Source organism: Triturus cristatus, chromosome 5_2 (genome assembly GCF_964204655.1).
Source record: "Triturus cristatus chromosome 5_2, aTriCri1.1, whole genome shotgun sequence".
In the NCBI taxonomy this organism is placed as follows: Eukaryota; Metazoa; Chordata; class Amphibia; order Caudata; family Salamandridae; genus Triturus; species Triturus cristatus.
The window spans coordinates 416508907-416531651 of record NC_140588.1 but is presented as its reverse complement, the minus strand read 5'-3'; positions in this window follow the sequence as shown (position 1 = coordinate 416531651).

Sequence of the window (22745 nt, the reverse complement as noted above, 5' to 3'; positions counted from 1 at the left end):
CATTCGAAGATAAGTTTGTCCCCTCAGTTGCATACGCAAGAAGGCGTGGTAATCCACGATGCAACCGAAATAGCTCAGCGTTTGCACAATACGATGAGCATATTTACTGATCGACCCACTGGGCTGGGCGGAACAACAGAATCTCATGGCTGCAGACCTACAGGTGCTGCGGCTCTCTCCAGAGGGCAGGGTGGACCTAGACAGGCACCTGACATAGGAATAACTCCTTGTTGCCCTGCAAGAGATACAGGCTGGGAGAGCATCCACTCTGATTCCACACCTCCATGCTATGATAAAGGGGGTGGGTAAAGAGGCAATTCTTTCACCTGATATCAGCGGCGACACTGGTGTGATCTTTCTCAAACTGAACAGGCCACTCACAGATTGCGCGTCATACACACCGATTTCCCTGATACACATGGAGGCTAAGCTAGTGGCGAAGGCTCTAGGAAACTGATTGGTCCCACGAGAGAAGATCTCTGGATCAAAACAGCTTTATGTTGACTAGTGGCACCCAACATTGTATTACATGGAACTATCTCATCTGGAATGCGTCCCCAATCTCACTGCATTCATTCTGTTAGACTTCGAGAAAGACTTTGACCCCATCAAATAGATCTTCTTGCAAGCTATTCCGGAGAAAATAAACTTTGCCCCTAAATTCTGTGCTTAGGTGAAGTTATTATATTTTGAACCCTGGGCCACAGTTTGCGCCAATGGCATTCTATCTCGACAGCTCCATATCAGCAGAGGCACCCGTCAGGGCTGTTTCCTCTCCCCTCTCCTATTCTCCCTTTTCATAGAACCCGTGGATGAATGGATCAGGAGTGATGCCCAAGTATGGGCCTGGGGTGAGGTGGGGACAAGGAGGATCGAATATCTCTGTACACGGACAATGTCCTACTATATATCCAATGCCCAACCCAATCGATTCCATGGTTAATACATATGCTGAAGATCTAGGGTGAACTGGCTGTCCTGAGAGTGAACTGGGGAATGTCACCTATAATCCCATTAGTGGGCTCCCTTCCTGGAGGTGCCCCGGGATCTCAGAAAATGTGGCTTGTAACAGGGGCATTTAAATTCCTAGGGATGCATATAACCAGGGACCCTGGGACCTGATGAGAATGCAATATCTTCTCTCTGCACTGGAAAATCAAGGGACACATGGTGAGATGGAGCACCCTCCACCTGAACAAGGTGGGGCAAATAGCCCTCTTCCAAATGGTGTTTTTAGACAACTGCTCAATGTCCTGAAAATCACCCCTTCAAGGTCCCCACACGCTGGTCCACTGAGGCGCAGGGCAGCATCAATACCTGCCTCTGGGTTGGGTTGGGTTGGCCTCATGAGTCTCCCATATGGTGGCCTCGTGAGTCTCCCATATGAAGTGCATATAATCCCCCTACGACGAAGATTTGGGGGTTGTGGACCTGAAGCTACACTACTGGATGGCTCAAATGAGTGGCTAGAAAGAACTGCTTTAACTAGGAACATGGTCCTGGCTGTACGGAGAGGCCCTTACACCAGACCTTCTGCCACTCATGGCCATCCCTAGTATCAGTGTGAGAGAGGCACTGCAATGGGTGGACTGGCACAAGTCGTTCACAAAGGCAACACCTCTGTCCATGGGTACATGGCTGACTGAAACATTGGGGCTTTAAGGTTTCCAGAACGGGGCAGCCTAAAAATCTCCAAACAAGCAGTCTGGTGGACATCATATGATGTCATTTTTTTAAATTTCAATCTGTTTTATCAGTTTTTTCAATTTTCAAGAATTGTACAATTATACATGTTCACTTTTTTGTTTTTTTTGTAAGTTATATTTTACACAGGTCATTCGATGGGTACGTCATCGGTACTTATATATTGTCAGAGATTACGTTTTAATAAACTTTAAGGTTTTAGCTACATTGTATACGGTATATCAATACCTGTAGACACTAAACTACTGCATTGGGCTTTAGTGATCCTGCGGATTCAGTGATGTCTAGGTATATAGTATATGTCAGCACTATTGTTGTTTAGTACCTAATGTTTTACGAACTGTGGAGGCGGTTTATAATGCGACAGGGACAAATCAAAACAAGTAGGTCGTAACAATGGAGCTTGCCCCCAGTTCCCCCACTTAATGCATCCAGTGTACTGGTACGTGCAGTAAGCACATGGCACTTGTTCATGGTGTAGTATTGAGTGAAATGCAGTTTTGCAGGTTGTCTACTGTTTCAACTCTATGTCTCTCTTTACTTCTGTCCTCCTCGGTGGGTGGGTGTTTTCAGGGCGTAGGACTGGCTGAGGGTGGGGTCAATGTAATGGCATTGTAGATGTGTGATAGCACAGCCAGTATTGGGTCCCAGCTTGCAGCAAGGGGGGTCTTATGGATGCCTAAGGCATCCTCACGGTAAAGTGTGATGCTCTCCGCTCTGGCCCAAATTAGAAGTGAGCGTCTCCACGCTAGTATGTGAGGGGGGGTTGGGGGACCTCCACCACTTGGTGATCAGTCTATTCGCTATTGCCATTCCCAAGTCTAAGAATCTGGATGTGACTTTGTTATTACGGGTTCAACGATATAAGTGCAAGATGTAAATGTGCCATTCGAATGGGAGTATTTGGTCAGTGTATTGAGTCAGAATGTCCACGACATTGCTCCAGTATGTAAGCAGAGAGGGTCACCCCATAGCATGTGTAGCAAATTCGCGTCAGTGAGTAAGCATCGGGGACATGTAGCATCTCTACGAATGAAGTACCGGTTGATCTTTGCGGGTGTGGAGTACGCTCTTTGAGTAATATAATACTGTATTTGGTGTAAACGTACATTCCTGGGGATTTGCACAGGGCTTGCTAGAACTGGGGATCATTCTGAATTTGTAAACTGGCGATACATATCCTCCCAGTGAAGGCGAAGCGGTGTTATATTAATTGCTGTGTGGTGTCGTAGTGAGGCAGCATACCATCTTGTGAGGTGTCCTCCCTGTCCCATGACATGTATGTATTGTATGGTGAGGTGGGATTCAGGTTCATTGGTCAAGTCACCCCATCTAGCAGAAAGAGCAGCTAACAGTGAGCGATGGAGCAAGAATTTGCCTGGGGGTAACTCGTCTTCCTCTAGTAACGTTGTGTATGGGATTAGCACGTCCTCTCGATACAGGTCACCCATATCTTGTATTCCCGCCTCCCGCCAGCTCCGCAGCTCAGCGATAGTGGTCGCTGCTTGGCCTCTGGGCATTCCCTCCAGTGGTAGGGCATGTGCGTATACGGTAACGTTGCGGGTAATATGTAGCGTTCAGCAGAAACATTTGTGTGCTACATTGAGCAGCAGTGAGTCCGGCAGTTTAGTTTTCACACAGGGGTGAAATTATCTTTTTAACTCTGATAGAGTTAGGGGTGGCTGTGTGTGGTCACAGTGTCCCCTCTTTGACGGTCTGCTAACCATCTAGCCACCCATTGTAATTGAGAGGGCAAGTAATACTACTCTAGATTTGGGGTTGCAAGGCCTCCCTGGTCTGTAGGTAGATAAAGCTTGTTTATTGCCAAGTGGTGCCTTTTCCAGTGGGCAAATAAAGGAGGAGGGATGTAAAGTGGTAGGTTTGTGAAATAGTATAAGAACCGTGGCAGGATCACCATTTTTGTAAGAGCTACTGTGCCTGTCACCGATAGTGGAAGTGTGCTCCAGAATGACATCTGAGAACGGACAGCAGTCAAAGCTCTGCCGAGGTTGACGTCTGGTAAATCTGCTGACCGCCTATAGACCCTAATTCCTAGGTAACGGAATGTGTCTGTATTCCATTGCACAAGTACCCCATTGAGGACATAACCTGGATCTCTACACGTCTCACTGAAAGGATAGAGGCAAGAATTGGAGGCATTGACCTTCAGCCCCGATATGGAGGCGAAGTCTCCGAATATGCGCGCCAGCCGTGGAGGGATTTGGCTGATGTCTCTTATGTACAATAGTAGATCGTCTGAGTACAAAGATATCGTATGTGTGCGGTCACCTAGTGGGATGCCTTCACCCATCTCGGTACGGATTACCTCAGCTAGTGGTTCCATAGCTAGTGAGAAGAGGAGGGGAGACAATGGACATCCATTTTGGTCTGCATGAACCAGTGTGGGGACCACTTGTGCAAGCCTGTTGGCCAGAATCTTTGCCAGTATCTTGTAATCAACATTGGGAAGGGCTAGTGGCCTATAAGATCCCAAGTCTGTGGGGTTTTTATCCGGCTTGAGCAATGACAACAAACTTGCCTCTCGTATGAACAGGAAAAGTCTCTGCTCACTCAGAGCTGCAGTGCAGAGTACATGTAAACGAGGGGTCAGGAATGCGGTGCATTCCTTGTAGTATTCTGCCGGAAACCTGTCTGGGCCGGGAGTTTTCCCATTTGCTAACGCTGATATTGCACTTCGGATTTTCTCAGGCGTGATTGGCTCGTTCAGCATCTCCCTTTGTTCTAGGGTTATTTTTGGTAGGTGCACAGTATCTAGGAAAGCAGTTAATTCCCCTTCATCGCAGTGCCCCAAGGATTGGTAAAGCGCTGTGTAGTAACACATCATTGCTGCGAGTATTTCATGTTGTGTATATAGGACGTGTCCAGTCTCTGTACGTAAAGCACTTATGGGTTGAGGGGTTTACTCTTGGCGTAGAAGCCATGCAAGCTTTCGACCCGCGCTATCTGCTGTGGCGTGCTTACGCGCAGAGTGTGCTGCATAACTGTGACATCTAAGCCTTTCTAGTAAATCTGTGTGCTCAGCACACAGTTCTTAAAGGTGCCTTGTGCCCCTCCCGCTTGCTTCTTCATCTATCTCGTGGCCCAGAAGCTGGCGTTCTACTCTATTAAGCGCATCGTTCAGTTGCTTACGTATGTTCCACGTAGCCCCCAGGCAGTGCCCCCTCACGGTCACCTTAAAGGTATCTCATTCTAAGAACGTGTCTCCTTTAGAGTGCTCATTTGTCTCGAAATATTCTAGGATTGCCGTCTCCTAAGAGGAGCGGAATGCTTGATCTTCCAGCGCCACTGGTTGCTGCCGCCACGTGGGGATTGGAGGGAGACCCACATCCCACGTGAGCTGCAAGAGTTCTGGATTGTGGTCGAAGTGCGTGCACCCTAGGTATTCAATCTTTTTGATGTGTGGAAAAAGGGTGGGAGACCCAACCACTCGGTCCAGGCGGACACGTAGCCCGTGAACCGGGGAGAAGAACGAGTAGATGCATGTGTTGGGATGAAGAGCGAGTCATATATCAATCAGCGACCAATGCTCTAGCCAGTCTGATAGTGCCTGCGTGTTGGATGCCGCTGCGGTTCTTGTTAGGGGCGGTAATTACCTATCTAGATCTACATCTAATACTGAATTGAAGTCCCCCCTATGAGCCATGGGATCCCACTCCATCTTACCAAGAAATAGAGCTTGTTGCACATTTGGGGCGTATCTGGAGCCCCTGAGGAGTATTTGACCATTTAGCCTATCCTTAACAAATACATATCTGCCCTCTGGGTCTATTACTTCATCCTTTACATTTGGGACTCCCACCCTTATCCATATTAGTGCCCACATGCGTGGGAGGAGTAGTTAGTGCCGTACACTTTTCCCTCCAGCGCCTGCGGAAGTGATCGGCTTCTGTCTGGGTAAGGTGTGTTTCTGACATCATATGATGTCATAATAAAGAATGACCTCAGAATAGGAGTTGCATAAATCGCAATTATTTCTCTATCTACTGCTTCAGGAAGCGCTGGACAAATACAGACTGCGGACCAAGGCGCTCCCGGACTAAAGACCTTTGGAGGCCAGACTAACAATGTTGGCAATTGAAAGTAAGGGAATCTCCTGCTTATTTAAGATTTTGGTATGGAATATCCCAGACCCGCTGACCAAATTAAGGGAGCAATGGGAGGTTGACCTGGGGCCCCTAGATGAAGAATAGTGGATGGAGGCCAAAATGGCAGCTCGAGACAGGTGCTATCAGCCGGTCTAAGACTAATCTAATTTAAGTACTTTCAAAGAATGTACTATACCCCGGTGAGATTGCGGAAAATGGGACGGCGCAGCAGTCCTGAATGTGTGGTAGTGCTAGAGATATTCTGATTCACGTGGTGTGGGAATGCCCAGTGATTCAGAGATACTGGATTCAATATATCACACACTGGAAGCGGTGATCAGAACCCAGATAGAGAGTGATCCATAACTAGCAATAATGGGAGTGTTTCCAGGGTGGGACAGGAACTGGAGGCAAAAATGGCTGATCAATAAGGGGTGCATGCCAGCTAAGCATGATATTGCAGACTATTGGAGATGCAGTGAGGCCCCCATTGGCAAAATGGTTTAGAGGGATGGATTACTGCTCATTGGCAGAAGAGGCATTATGCAGGTCTAGAAGCTGCCCCCCAAAAATACAATCAAATCTGGGGGCAATGGAGGGAGCAATATGACACGCCCTGAATGGAACTAGAGAAGGTCTAGGACGGATAGTACATCAACACACTATGCTCTGCAATGAAGACTATGGGATGATGGAACAACTGGGAGGAAGCAGGATGCACTGGTGGTGTGACACTGGTTAAGCACAAATATTATGTTCTTGAACTTGAAAAGCACAATAAAGAGAAGTTAAATAAACAAAATAAGAGGCCTGATGGGATTCAGCACTATGCCTCCTTTCTGTTCGGGCGTTGACATTTACTAGCTCCAGCCCGGCCATCTAAGCAGTGTTTTGGGCACCGGCATTCTCTGTTTAACAAATTAAGCATTGTCTGTTACAGAGGCATCACAGTGTGTTGCACACACAAAGTCACAGAACCAATGAAGAAGGAGCAAGTGGAAGTAAATGAATTGGGAGAGAAAGAAGGAGACAGATGGCATGATATTTCAAATTTTATTTCAGTTAATCAGAAAAATCAGAAAAGTCCGGACCTCCGAAAATATTACTGGGAAGCCCAGTTGATCACGATCAATGATTGGGTGTTTACGGACAGCGATGAACCAGCATACTGAGTTGACCGACAGGAGATGGGTAGTCGGGGCTACCCTCTGGTATTGTTTCAGAAAGGGAGGGAAAGGACACTCCCAACATGCGTAGACAGTTGTCAGGGCATGGCGTGAGGCCACTAGATTCCTGGTGTGGGACACTACGCTAACAGAACAGACCTCGCTGTGGTACATTGACATTCTCCGGGAGGTTGGGGACCTGAGTGGATTCCATAAATATGGACGGCTGGGCATTGATCACTTGGGAGATATCTGGAGGGCGCGGCTCTGATCACATTTGAGGACCTAAAGGAGGAATATGAGATGGCAGAATTGGAGAGGTGCCAATACCTACAGCTGTGACATGCGATTTAAGGCCACATCCTGGAAGGACAGCAGCTGCCAGAAGACTCACCGTTAGAGGATTGGCTCCTGCTAGACCCTCTGCCCGACAAAGCAACCTTCCTTACCTATAAGAAGTTCAAGAATAATTCCCCTGACCCTTTGCGGGCTCTATGGGAGATGTCGAAGACAGATCTGGGGTTAATAGAAGACGATGACTGGATGGAAGCATCCGTGCTCACTTCCGCCTGATACTACACAGATCCTATTCCTCCAGACCGCTTAGGCACCATATTGGGAGATATATCACAGACCTCTGCGGCAAGGGATGCAGCGAGGTGGGCTCCTTCTTTCACATACTGCAGGCTTGCCCCCAAGTCCATCAATATTGGAGGAGGATTGTACAGCTGATGTGTAGAGTCACAGGTTTATATGTGCTCCAGGAGGCACTGTGGCTCATCCTATGCATAAATGGGGAGGAAGCGTGGGCAAAATATCTAAAAAAAATAATGGCTGATGTTGGCGGCTGGAGTGGCCAAGAGAAAGATTGCACGGATCTTGATTGCTGCCAGCGGGCGGAGAGGGTGATCTACCAGAGTCAGGGATGCCCTAAAAAGTAGGAGAAGGTCTAGGGCCGGTGGACAGAGTATAGAGGACTATAACAAGATCCCGTAGGAACTTTAGTGCTAGGCAAGTGTCTGGGGCAAGTACATACTCTGAACCATGTCTTGCAGTGACTATTGTCCACATGTATGCCAACAATGAAACTTTGATTAGATTGGATGTTGGAAAAGTTTTATGCTTCTCTTCTTGCTGTATCAGTCTAAATGTTGCATAGATAACCTGTCTGTAAATGCTGAGCAACTGTTTAATAAAACGAATTTTAAATTTAAAAAAATCAGGACAGTACCAGTTGTACATTTAAGTTTATTTTCGTTATTTCTCCCATTTCTGTGTTCAACTTGAAAAAATGAAATATTTTTGTTAATTTGAAAAATGTTGTTCTATAATTCTTTATTTGTGGTTAAAAATATATAATATACATTTACTTCAAATGTAATGCCAATTCTCCATGCTCTTCCCTCTGCTACTCTTATTGCTTCAATACCTGTAGTGCCTGTTGAGTTGGTGCCAGGTCTCCATACTCCCAATCATCATTGTCCGCGTCACTGGGGAGGTTTCTTTTAGTTGTAATATTGTGCAATCTTGCACAACAAGCAATCCACCACTTTGATAAAGACAACTGAATATTTCCTGAAGTAGACCGAATGTGCGTTTAACCCCAGCCTGTGTTTTATTATGTACAATGTTGTATCTGCTATCCCTTGGTAACCGAGGATTCAGGTGTGGTGTTATAGCACAACAAAAAGGAGTCATGGATACTGTTTGTATGTCATGCTACAAGGGCTTGGATCAGGCACTCAGAGTAACACATTATCCGAATATATCTATATAGAAAATCTGTGGCTGATGGGGGACCTATTAATTAATGCATGAGTGTCCTGCAGTTCCTGCCGGTTATTTTGGAAACAAATGTGCTCATCAATTCTGATTACCAGAGCATTCAGGACATTTTTAAAAACATGTGAAAGAGCAGTTGAGAAATTACCCCTGCTACAGTAACTATGCTCTGATAACTAACTACCAGAGACCAGCAAATTAAATGAGGACATGATTTGAACATAAGCAAGCATTTCCTAACTTTTCTGTGTTGTTATAGCTAAAACGGGTTTTATTTAATCTATTAAACACTATTATACTTTACTATGCATAAATCTCCTCCATGGATTTCTTAAAAAGTGTAACATGCTGTCTAAACACCTTCTCCTTTCTCCTCTTTATCCTTTCATGAGCTGCTAAAATTCACATTCTTCTCAAGATAGCATAAAGTACTGCCATTTCGAAAAGTGTACTGAATTCTGAGTTTCATTTTTATAGTTGGCACCTGGTTACCACCAGTTTGTGGTAAATTGCATGTACAAAAATGGCCTTTCTGAGACTATTCATTAATCGTGATTCTTTTCTACATTGAAATTGTGATTCTGAAATAAGCAATCACTATTTGGAAAAATTCATTTAGCAATTCTGTATTTGTACAAATGGTAAATTAGAAATTCTGAATGGGGTTTTGAACATAGCAAAGACCCATTTTACCCGTAATAACCAGTTTGTGACTGGTTACCGATTCGCTAATCATTTGTACATCTGGCCTGTGGTCCTTTAGTGCTGTTAAGGTGTTCTGTTGACATCATACATGCCTTTTATATTAAATGTTTATATTGATGCAATTTGCATGAAAGCAATGTTTTTTCAAACTTGGAAAAAATTAAGGAAAACTAAGTAAAACACTACACTACCCATTTTAGTATAGTAATTAAGTAGTGAAAACAAAGGAAATGTATTTAAATATGTAGTTCATAATGCAGGGTTTAAGATAAAACCGCCTTTGTCTACTTTAAAACACACTCTGGCTCTAAGAATTAGGATCTGTTGAAGCTAACAATGGGCCTTGGTTTCAATTAGAATGTTTAGCTTTCATGAACAGAATGTTGATTGAATAATTCTCAGAGGGTAGTCCCAGAGATGTTTTAAGCTACTCCTGCAATGTTCAGCCAACAATGGGTATAGATTGCATTTAGAATGTTCAGATTTTGATTTCACAAATATACTGCTAGTCAAACAAACAGCAATGATTAAGCTCAGAGATGTTTTAAACTTTTTGGGCACTCTTCATCTAACAATGGACCCTGGTTTCAGTATGATGTTATTTAGGTAAAATATTGCAATATTCAGAGAATATTCACCAGTCCCTGTAAAATATGAGCTTACAAACCATATGTGTCTATAAATGAATCTATCTATCTATCTATCTATCTATCTATCTATCTATCTATCTATCTATCTATCTATCTATCTAGCAGTGCCACAATCCTCATAGCAAAAAGCCAAGACCCAGGAGCGGGAGTGGTGCACATTAGGGTATGAGGGACCCTGAATGTATATAGTTCTACAAACTGAGCGTGGCAACGCTCTAATACGTGCACTCGCATCCACAAATACAAGCAGCCAGAAGTTTACTGTGATGAATTTTGAAACCGGTCCCAGGATGCTTGTTTCCGGTTCAGAAAAGACCTGGCTTGACAGTTCAGGCTGGACTGTTCCCATGAGGCACAGGGTCAAGACTGATTTGCATGGGGCCGTGGCTTGCGCCCGACGAGCATGGCGGCGCCTCGATGAAGCTCCCGCGGCCGGAGCGGCGTCATCACGCCTGAGGGCCGACCTCCATAACGAACTTCATTTCGGCGTTCCTCTCCTCGTTTTTAAGGCATTTTTATAAGGTAATTGCCAAACGCTCTGAAATGGCCGCCATCTTAACACTGTAACCACAGAAACGGCAGCTTTCACACGGCAGCGTTTTCTTTATACTGGTTCTCATGTTCACACTCACAATGTAAGCTGTTCATGTCTAAATTCCCCAATATGACTTATTCATAGCGGAAGGCCTATTTTTTCACCTGAGTTTCACCTCTTTTGACGAGGTTGTTATGAGGAACTGTCAGACAACCGCCATTTTGTGCACAGCTTTCACCAATCTAATTTTCTCTTCAGCTGAAGGCTTTCGAGTGAACCTTTTGAAAATATCATACCATTCACTCAGTATTAATGCTAGCATCATTCGTCTGTTCACAACCTGATATGACTCTGTACATCCTGTGGTAAATGAGAACATATTACCTATTGTAGCGTACTGCTGGTATTTTTGAAAGACGCAGGACATTTTCATAGTGCTCTTAACAGTGCTTTCCAGATTTAAATGTTCTTTGACTTGGTGATATAAATGGGCAGGATTAAAGGATCTCATGGTACTACATCCAAACCACAGCGTTCCTTCATTAAAAATTCAAAACTTTTTTCAGAACTTTGCAAACTGGAGGATTCTGGCTTGCTAGTCTCAGTAAATAATAGCACTACAATGGATTCCGCAGTAGCGCCGCCAGGGAAGTCTAACGTGAAGCGCTTAAAAAAAGACTCACCTTCACCACCCAAATCACCTTCTCCAGTCTCAATGGAAATGTTTTTGCATGAGATAAGAGCTCTCAGACCTTTCATTGAAGAAACTAATTCTAAGCTGCAAACTCTTTCAGACAATTGGTCCCAACTGGATAATAGACTCACGACTGTGGAACATAATGTTTCCTCCCTCACCGAAACCACCAAATGTGTAACATTTTTGTAATCTCAAGTTGTATCACTCCAAAAGCAGGTCGAGGACTTAGAAAATCGCAATAGGAGGAACAATATACGCATTTATGATATGGCGGAGGGAACGAAAGGAGCGGACCCTATTAGCTTCTTCAAATCCTTCCTTCCTAAGATACTTCGTTTACCAGAGGATACACTATTGAACATACAAAGAGCTCATAGACTTGGCCGAATTCCTGTCAGTACAGCCCCTTCACAACGTCCAAGAGGTGTTATTCTTTACTTTCTCGAATACACGGATCTACTGGAGGTACTGGCAGCTTCCAAAGCCATCAAGCAGATTTCTTGGTCAGGTTCTACACTGTTCTTCCCCCAGGATTACTCGAAAGCTACAGCAGCTAGACGCAAGGCCTTCCTAAATATGAGACCTGACTTGTGCTCCATGGGAGCCAGATACGGTTTGTATCACCCGTGTCTATTTAAAGTCACTTATAACAACAAAACAACATCATACGAAGATCCTTTGCATCTACAAAGCTTCATTAATTCTCATAACACATCACTCATGGACTCCTCAAGACTCTCTCCCTTCCCTGTTCCTTGACTTGTTTCAGGCATGAACCTTAAGATTTTTTGCTTCTGCAATCACTAGTTTGATTATGTTATTCTTAGTTGTGGGTTGTTAACTTTCCTTTATTGATTTTAAGTGGTTTATGACTTACATTATCTTGATTCAGTTATCATATCCTTTTAGTATGTTTCTCTCTGTAATGTATAATTTGTTGGCTAATCTGTTTATCTATTATTATTATTTTTTTTTTCTCTCTTCTCTTCGCTTTTTGCAGTTATATTTAAGTATAACGTGATGTCCCCCCGATGCGGTTCAGCTTCCCTTGGTCGTCTTGTCTGCTCCATGTGGTCCTCCCTACCCTTAAATATTTGTTCCGTTTTCGTAGGTATGTTTTTTGTTTTGTCTTTTGTTCTGTTTTTTCAGTTCTTAAATGTCATTCTCCCATCTTGCTGCTCTCTCCTTGTAGGATTATCTTATGCTCTGTCTTATGTTGTGTGTACTGTATTATGTTCTACTACTTTACTGACCTTTCATCTATTCTTTTTTCTTGCCTTTTCTCTTATGATCATCCTCTTCTCCTATCTCTATTTCAACTTATTTACACTATATATCCCTCTACACTATGTACTCATTCTCCTCTTCTCTTTCTTTCTTACTTCTTTAAGCGAGAAGCATTCCTTTCGTATTGAACTTCATTTCAATATCTTGACCTCAGACTTTTTCTTTCCTAACTCTCTCATCCTTTTTTGCTTTTGCTTAGTTATTCTTTATGTTCCTCAATTTCTTGAATTCGCTTTACCATCTCTCTTTTCATCTATCCTTCTCATCGTCCTATAACATCTTTGTATCGAATTGGACTTCTGCATTATAGAATTAGATTATTCTTTTGGTAGACTTTTTATATTATCAATTTGGATTGTTACTCTGTGCTGTTATTACTATCCCATTTTAATATCTCATGTCGCTTAAGTTAGTTTCATGGAACATTAGGGGCCTAAACTCTCCCATCAAAAGGCAAAGAGTTTTATCGCACTTAGCTAAGTTAAATGCTGATATTGTTTTCTTACAGGAAACCCACCTTTCTGATACTGAATCCTTGACATTGAAAAGGGGATGGGTGGGGGAGGCTTACTTTTCCCCGGGAGACGGTAAACGAAATGGTGTGGTGATATTATACACTGTTATTACAAGATTCGGACGATAAAGGGAGGTGGCTCTTTGTTAAGCTCTCTTTAAATGGAGTTTCAGTCTCTCTCCTTAACGTTTATGCACCTACAAGCGGAGATACTTCTTTTTGGGCCGCTTTGGCCATGCGAATTTCTCATTGCATTGGCGACAATTTTATTATGGCTGGAGACTGTAATCAAGTGTTTGATCCCTTTCTAGATAGAAATTCCAAAGTGTCCGTCGCATAAATCCTTTACTCACACTATCCACCAACATAAATTGCTCGATGCATGGCGCCTTTGTAACCCAACTTAGACAATATCAGACGACAGGAGGTAGCCCGTAAACCACAGTGAGACTGGGGCTGTCTATTATATCAAATAACAATGTCTCAATGTGGGTTTCATTGTAAGGACCAAATATGGAAAACAAAAATAAATATAAAATTTGTTTAAGGAGTAAATCAACTTGGGGAGAGACACAGGGAGACAGAAATGAGTTGAAGTAGTTGTATTTGGAATGCTTAAAACATGTTGGACATATTAAACATCATATGTACAAGTCACATGGATAAGAAGCACTGCGTAACATTACTGGAAATGTAACCAATAAAATACTGTGCACAAGTGCTCGTGAGAGTTGTGACGGCGCAAGTGACACATGAAGTGATATATACAGCGGAGAAACAGGGCACAACAGGGAATACAGTGGAACAATAAGTCTTGTAAAATTAGGGCATCCGAACAATCAATGCTGAAAAATTACGAAGAACAATAAATCGTATGCCCGTGACATGAGGGCGCCAAAAATAACGCTGTTGGAGTCGACGGCGTTTCGGCCTGTAGAAATCTCGGCCATCATCAGGACTGGTTACATATAATTTTAGGGCAGTGCTTAGAATAAGAGAGAAACGTATCTCAGGATAATGTGGACCATAAAGGAGATGAGAGGAAGGACAGATAGACAGAAAAATGCTCATAGTTGTGGTCGCTGGCGTAAGTAAACAGCGAGTGACGAGTAAGGTAGAATGACAAATGGCGAGGTACCCCAATGATCGTGGGTAGTACAAGGGAGAGGGCGTGAGTGAAAAAGACCTGGGGAAGGAAACGGAAAGGTGGGGGAGTCGTAGAACTGACGACGTGCATGAGGTATTGCGAACCGGGGGTTGGAGGACAGAACAAGGCAGGTGCGTAAGTCAGGAGACGAAGAGACAAATGGACCGCACAAGCGGATAGAGCGTCGTGAAGAAAACAGACCGGTTAATGGCTCGTGGAGAATGGAAGGGGAACAGGACGCAAGAGCGGGTGAAAACAGATGGGTGTGTACGGGTGGGAAGGGAGGCAGAAAGCAGGGAAGGGTGACAGGAGGAGGCGCAACAGAAATGGGAGAAAGGCGTGTGGAGAGCTAAACTTACTTGTGGCCGCACGGATGCAAGGGAACCACCAGATGGACACGGCCTCGGAATGGTTTGGGAGGTCCGTGTGTGCAGTCGGGAACTATGGAGGTGAAAAAGAGGGAAATGAGGGAAGAAGGGGAGGGATCAGAACTTACGAAAAGGAAACATGACTTACTGTGAAAAGAAAGGCGGCTCAGAACCCAGTCAATGAGTACTCTAGGGGAGAAAGGGAAAGGAATTAGGACCGTAGTAATATCACTGGGGTCAGAAGATTGCGCCGATCGCACACTACAAATCCCATGATGCAACGAGGGATTAAGCTCATTTGAGTAGCCTATTGGGAGGCAGCCAATCATTGATTAGTGTGACGGCGGGAGCCCAGAACTATTTCAGCCTATGAGGAAGGAGATGAGAACTCCGAAACGCGTCAGGCTAATTGAAATTCAGAGCGCTGGATATCCGTTTGTGGAGAATAAAGACTTGCTATGGTCAGCTGCTGTGTGAGTGCGCCCTCATTTTGCTAAGCAAACGTAGTTGATGTATTCGCGGCAGCTTGGGCCGTGGAGGGCAGCACCACCCAATGGATATGAATGGGGCCACGAGGTTTGGAATTTGCCGAGCCTCATCTGTGGAACAGCAGTCCTCAGGGATTTGAACGGACCGACGCTCAGAAACCCATTGGGGTTATAATATCACTGGGGTCAGAAGATTGCGCCGATCGCACACTACAAATCCCATGATGCAACGAGGGATTAAGCTCATTTGAGTAGCCTATTGGGAGGCAGCCAATCATTGATTATTGTGACGGCGGGAGCCCAGAACTATTTCAGCCTATGAGGAAGGAGATGAGAACTCCGAAACGCGTCAGGCTAATTGAAATTCAGAGCGCTGGATATCCGTTTGTGGAGAATAAAGACTTGTTATGGTAAGCTGCTGTGTGAGTGCGCCCTCATTTTGCTAAGCAAACGTAGTTGATGTATTCGCGGCAGCTTGGGCCGTGGAGGGCAGCACCACCCAATGGATATGAATGGGGCCACGAGGTTTGGAATTTGCAGAGCCTCATCTGTGGAACAGCAGTCCTCAGGGATTTGAACGGACCGACGCTCAGAAACCCATTGGGGTTATAATATCACTGGGGTCAGAAGATTGCGCCGATCGCACACTACAAATCCCATGATGCAACGAGGGATTAAGCTCATTTGAGTAGCCTATTGGGAGGCAGCCAATCATTGATTAGTGTGACGGCGGGAGCCCAGAACTATTTCAGCCTATGAGGAAGGAGATGAGAACTCTGAAACGCGTCAGGCTAATTGAAATTCAGAGCGCTGGATATCCGTTTGTGGAGAATAAAGACTTGTTATGGTCAGCTGCTGTGTGAGTGCGCCCTCATTTTGCTAAGCAAACGTAGTTTATATATATATATATATATATATATATATATATATTCACTGAAAAAACCATAGGTTTCACACATGTTATAGTTAGCGGAAATTTTACTGATAAAAAACCAATGAAATTCCCCCGTTATAGTTAGTGCAGGCAACTATAACTCACGCGACCGCAATCCTCTGCTGATGCTAATACTGTATTTAGACACTTATTTGCCCATGTCTTCTTCCATAAATTTTTAGCTATACATATATTACAAATATTTTTTTTTCATAAAGACACATATGTCATCAGCAGAAGATTGCGGTCGCGTGAGTTATAGTTGCCTGCACTAACTATAACGGGGGAATTTCATTGGTTTTTTATCAGTAAAATTTCCGCTAACTATAACATGTGTGAAACCTATGGTTTTTTCAGTGAATTTGCAAGGTTTTTTAAATGCTAATTCCTAACTATAACGTGTGTGAAACCTATGGTTTTTTTCAGTGAATTTGTACGGTTTTTTAAATGCTAAGTTACTTTACGCCATTCGTGGCGTGCGCGCCCACTTAACGCAGTTCGTTCCGTGTGCGCACGGTGCGCTTCGCGCACCAGGTTTTGAAAGGTAATATTTTAATTTTTCACACCTGTTATAAGCCATGGACAAATGGTGCCCTTCGGGCACCATTTGCACACGGGGTGGGGAAAGTGTGGATAATTTTTTTTTTTTAAATATTTTTTTACCGTACGCGTACGGTAAGCGTAATCGGCGAAATTAGCGAAAAAATAAAAATTCAGTTTTTGGCCTTGGGGGATCTTTGGGGACTCCCTCAACATGGCTAGGTGCTTTGGAGCTGTCCAAACAGCCCCTTTACATGTTTTTGTGCTTTGTATTTTAATCCACACTCTCAGTGCGAGAGAGAAAATGGCGGCCGCCGCTTCCTGGTTTCGGCCGATTCGAATGTTTACTAAGATCGAAGAGCCAATCAGAATCGCGCTCGCGCACGTCACCGTACGCGTACGGTAAGCGCACCGTAAGCGCACCGTAAGCTGGCTCAGATATATATATTGATTTAAAGGCTATTTTCTCAGAATCTACTGAACAGATTTACACCAAACCTACAAAAGGCACTTCCTTGACCTGAGGACTACCTCTCTGCCAAATTTCAAGTAATTCTGTTCAGCCGTTCGGGCTGTAGCTGTGTCTAAAGGTCCTATGGAAAAATGCATGGGAAAAACGCGTTTTGGGACCCCCTTTTATCTCAGCCCCCGCTTGACGAATCTCCCCGAGACTTTCAGGGTAGGAGCGGAGCGTAGCGCCCCACCTATTTTGAAAACTTCGCGAGGATTCGTCGACCGGCGCAAAAGTTATTCAAAATAGAATGTTGCGGATTTCCTATGGAAACGTGGTCCTAACTATAACTACCTACTGGCGACCGCCAGTAGGTAATATATATATATATATATATATATATATGAAACCGAAACACAGCGCAAACGCCGTAAATAGCCTTCCCCCTACTCACTTGCGATGGTGGTCCGCAGCGAGGTGGCTATCCTCCTTAAATCAACACGAACGCTGTACTCCGACAACTCCTTTGACAAACAGCGGCCACGGACACCAGTAAGCTTCAATACAATCTTTTATTTGTGCAATGTAGCAACGACAACTCAACGCGTTTCGGGATGACCCTTGCTCACGAGTGAAATGCAAGCCATCAAGGAAGTGTTTTTTAAACATATCATGTGACCACACTATCAATAAACATAGAAGACATACTTAGCGGTTTTCGTTCCCTCACGATACCGCTGTTTTTTTCTTTTAAATAACTTTAACCAAACTGTCAACATTGCTGTAAATACATATATGAGTCACAGACCTCTTAATCAAATGGTTTAAGAAACGTTACTGAAAGCAATTTTCAATTATTAACATTTCCGGTTTAGCCCCAGTGGGCAATTAACAAATGATCTACAAATTGTAATCAAAATTTCGTACTAATTAATCAGCAACAAACTTAAAGAAAATTGATTCCTGCCCCAGTGGGCATAACGACGATTGGGTCGTTATGCCCACTGGGGCAGGAATCAATTTTCTTTAAGTTTGTTGCTGATTAATTAGTACGAAATTTTGATTACAATTTGTAGATCATTTGTTAATTGCCCACTGGGGCTAAACCGGAAATGTTAATAATTGAAAATTGCTTTCAGTAACGTTTCTTAAACCATTTGATTAAGAGGTCTGTGACTCATATATGTATTTACAGCAATGTTGACAGTTTGGTTAAAGTTATTTAAAAGAAAAAAACAGCGGTATCGTGAGGGAACGAAAACCGCTAAGTATGTCTTCTATGTTTATTGATAGTGTGGTCACATGATATGTTTAAAAAACACTTCCTTGATGGCTTGCATTTCACTCGTGAGCAAGGGTCATCCCGAAACGCGTTGAGTTGTCGTTGCTACATTGCACAAATAAAAGATTGTATTGAAGCTTACTGGTGTCCGTGGCCGCTGTTTGTCAAAGGAGTTGTCGGAGTACAGCGTTCGTGTTGATTTAAGGAGGATAGCCACCTCGCTGCGGACCACCATCGCAAGTGAGTAGGGGGAAGGCTATTTACGGCGTTCGCGCTGTGTTTCGGTTTCGTTGTTTCTACCCCCCTACCCGCGCAGTTTCTCACTCAGGCATTACTGTCGAAGACTGAATAAGACCAAGAAACTGTGGTTGAAGAACCTTAGAGTTTCATTCCTGGTAGGAGATAGTCTTGATAATGTCGTATGAGTGAGTTTAAAACGCGCTGATGGGAGGAAGTGATTTGGAGAAAACCAAACAACATTTCCTAGCAATATACAATCCCGCTTATCAAGCGGTGAATTCATAGAGCAAAAATGGCAACGACCAGAAATGTCATACGGACCGAGGCAGCGTGTAAAATGTTTGACAACGTTGAGACAATCGAGGCAGTTGAAACAGTGCCATCAACAAGTAACAGCACACTAGCACCAGGCAAACGACAATTGTGGGACCAATTATGGAGAGCTCTTAAGACGGAGCAAAACAAATGGTGGGAAGCTACCACCTTGCAGAAATACATCGATGTTGGGAGAATCCCAAGAGGATTACGCATCTTCATTACACCCACTTTTAATGATCCAGATCCCGATTTGGTCAATGACTGGGCCAGCAACAACCACAATTGTTCGATCAACATGCTAGTGTTGCTAGTTAAATATGCAAAGAGAGACTGTGAAAGACTGGCAGAAACCATCGATAGCCTGACAGAACAGATCAAAGCCCTGTGTGGACAAGAAGAGTTCAACAAAGAAATGGAGAAAATTGAAAGGAGTCTTGAAAAAATCGAGGATGACATCAAACTTAAAAAACAGAGGAAATTCCAAAGAGATTTGGTTGATTATCAAAAGGGACAGATCCTGACTTTTGCTAAAAAATATGATCAGCTTCGAAAAAATCCTCCCGCACCCAACCTAACGGCCGTTAATACTGGTAAAGTGACTGAGAATCTAGAAGAACAAGTAGAAATTGAAACTACAACAGATGGAAGCGTTAGTAGTAGCGAAGTTTCAAACATTTCTAACTTTGATGGGGTAAAAACCAGCATTTTAACAGAATTCAATCTTATGGCGAAAGGAAGACAAGTCAACAACAAACAAGGATTCACACGAGGTCGTGGAAGAGGAAGCAGAGGCGCAAGAAGAGGGAACAAAACTACACAAGGAAAATCGGTGAGCCCAGTGGGAAGTCGTACAAGGGGCCAAAGCAAAATGAAATAATGGATAAAAAAACTGTCATTAATCTATCGGATAGAGTGCTCAGCGATTCTGAGTTGGAACTGTTGTCTCTAGGACTGACTTTCTGCCCATCCAATGATTTTAATTACACCCAAAGTCGAATAGATCTTTTTTATTTCACGAGAAAACTTCGAATAAAAAAATGGTATGCAACCAAAGTGGGCATTGAAAGAGAAACCGACGGTGACACACCTAGCACTGTAAGTATTAATGATATTGAGCTGCTCCACACCGCCAGAGTATTGGCAGGTGAGGTAAACGATGACGACAACCCATTTTCTGATGTTTTAAATGACAATACCATCCTTAACCTCAATGTTAAAAATAATTTCAAACCGAAATCCATTTTTCTACCGCAAATTAAGAACGATGCAATTGAGGTGTTTGAAAAAGGAGTCACGCAAGAACTAATTAAGCTCACGAAGAAAAAATGGTATGGGTGGAATAATATCACTGCAGCACAAAGAGAAGGAATTAACAACTTGAAAAATGATAACTCCATTGTGATAAAAAAGTCTGACAAGGGAGGGAATGTAGTGGTACAATCAAGGCAGAATTATACTAGAGAGGGCATACAACAACTATCTGATACAGAGAAGTATCAAAGAAGCAATAGGATGGAATACGAGCATTCTATCAGAATATTTCAGGCGAGTCTTTTGAAATGGAAAACCGAAGGCATTTTAGATAAAAATGAGTATGACTTTCTAAACTGTAAATATCCAAAATTGCCTGCCCTGTACCTACTCCCCAAAATCCACAAAAATCCAGCTGCTCCCCCGGGAAGACCCATTGTGTCTTCAAGAGGGAGCTGCATGGAAAATACTTCAAAATATGTGGATTTTTTTCTACAAACATATGTTGCAAATCTTCCATCCTACATTAAGGACACGAGTCATTTTCTGAGAGAGCTAGAAAATACCGAATGGAAGGATGGATATTCCCTCCTTTCATTGGATGTCACAAGTCTCTACACATGCATACCGCATGAAATGGGACTTTTAGCATGCAGACACTACCTTAACGAAAGATCTATCTCTTACTTTCATCACACCGAAATGTTAGTGGATATGATGTCTTCCTGTCTGAAACAGAACTTTTTCACATTTGATGGCAACATTTTTAAACAGTCCCTCGGTACTTCAATGGGGACCTGCTTTGCTCCTTGCTTTGCGGGTCTCTATTTGGGGTACTGGGAGGAGAAAGTGGTCAGAGAACATGAGATGTTTAAAGACAAGGTGATAAAGTGGAGAAGATATATTGACGATATTTTTTGCATCTGGAATGGTAATGAGATTGAAGCTAATGAGTTCGTTAAAAGCCTTAATGTTAACACTTTCAATCTCCATTTCACTAGTCAATGGTCAAAGACGAACATTGAATTTCTTGACCTTGCCCTTACCATCCACAATGAGGGCTTAAAAAGTTCCCTCTATAGGAAAAAAACTGCAGGAAATAGTCTTCTCCATGCCCGTAGCTGCCACCCAAAATCGTTACTTGGCAGTATTCCCCTAGGTGAACTATTGCGAGCAAAACGCAATTGCAGCTCAGTTGAGAGTTTCAAAATAGAAGAAGAGGTAATGACAAAAAGATTTTTGGAAAGAGGATACACTGAGACGGTGATCAATAAAGCTAAAATAGAAGTAGCTAAGAGATCAAGAGAGTCACTGTTATTTGATAAAGCCAATGATAAAGCTAAGGAGATTGACAAAATTAGGTTCATTACCACCTACCATAATCAAGCTCAAGAGGTCCGAAAAAGCCTAACTAAATTCTGGCCAGTACTACACACAGATAAAGACCTAACAAACAGTGTAGAAGCTATTCCACAGATAACTTTTAGGAAGGCCAAATCATTGAAGGACACACTCTGTAGAGCGATTGAACCCAGCAAAGTTAACACCCTAGGAGTACAAGGCTTTTACACATGTAGAAGATGCAAAGCATGTAAACACAGCAAAAATCACAAAGATTGTATACTCTCTCCAGAAGCTAAACCTTACAAAATTTTGAAGCACACTACATGCAACACTGAGTTTGCAGTTTATGCTTTATTTTGTCCATGCAAAAAGGCATACATAGGGAGTACTATCCACAAGGCCAAGATCAGGATCCTTGAGCATTTACGGGCAATAAAACATGGCGACAAACAGTATCCCATAGCACGCCATTTCACAAGTCATCACAGTCAAAACAGCGATCTACTCAGATTCTGTGTCCTGGACTCAGTCAGATTGAATGAAAGAGGAGGCAATAGAGTTCAGGATCTTAGGCGTCTAGAATCCAAACTCATAATTCAATACAGAACTCTGACCCCTTTGGGCCACAACTGTGACGAAGAATTGGCCGCCCATTTGGGTTAATAAAATGTGTGCACAATATCTTATTGTCGTCGAGCTGTTTTGACGTTGTCAAACTGTTTTTATAGGCAACCTTTTGTATGTTTTATATAATAGTTGTTTTTAAATTGATTTATTCAAATGCCAAGAAACCAGGAAGTGTAATTGTGAAACAACACTACAGAATAAGATTTTACAGACATGTTTTTTTCACTTGCTAGATATTCAAGGGCATGATGAACTAGAGAAGTGCGGAAGAACCAAAGGCTTCAGATTACGTTCAATTTGAGGAACCATTGTCACTGTTTCAATTTGTGATGAATATGATTGGGTCGTTATGCCCACTGGGGCAGGAATCAATTTTCTTTAAGTTTGTTGCTGATTAATTAGTACGACATTTTGATTACAATTTGTAGATCATTTGTTAATTGCCCACTGGGACTAAACCGGAAATGTTAATAATTGAAAATTGCTTTCAGTAACGTTTCTTAAACCATTTGATTAAGAGGTCTGTGACTCATATATGTATTTACAGCAATGTTGACAGTTTGGTTAAAGTTATTTAAAAGAAAAAAACAGCGGTATCGTGAGGGAACG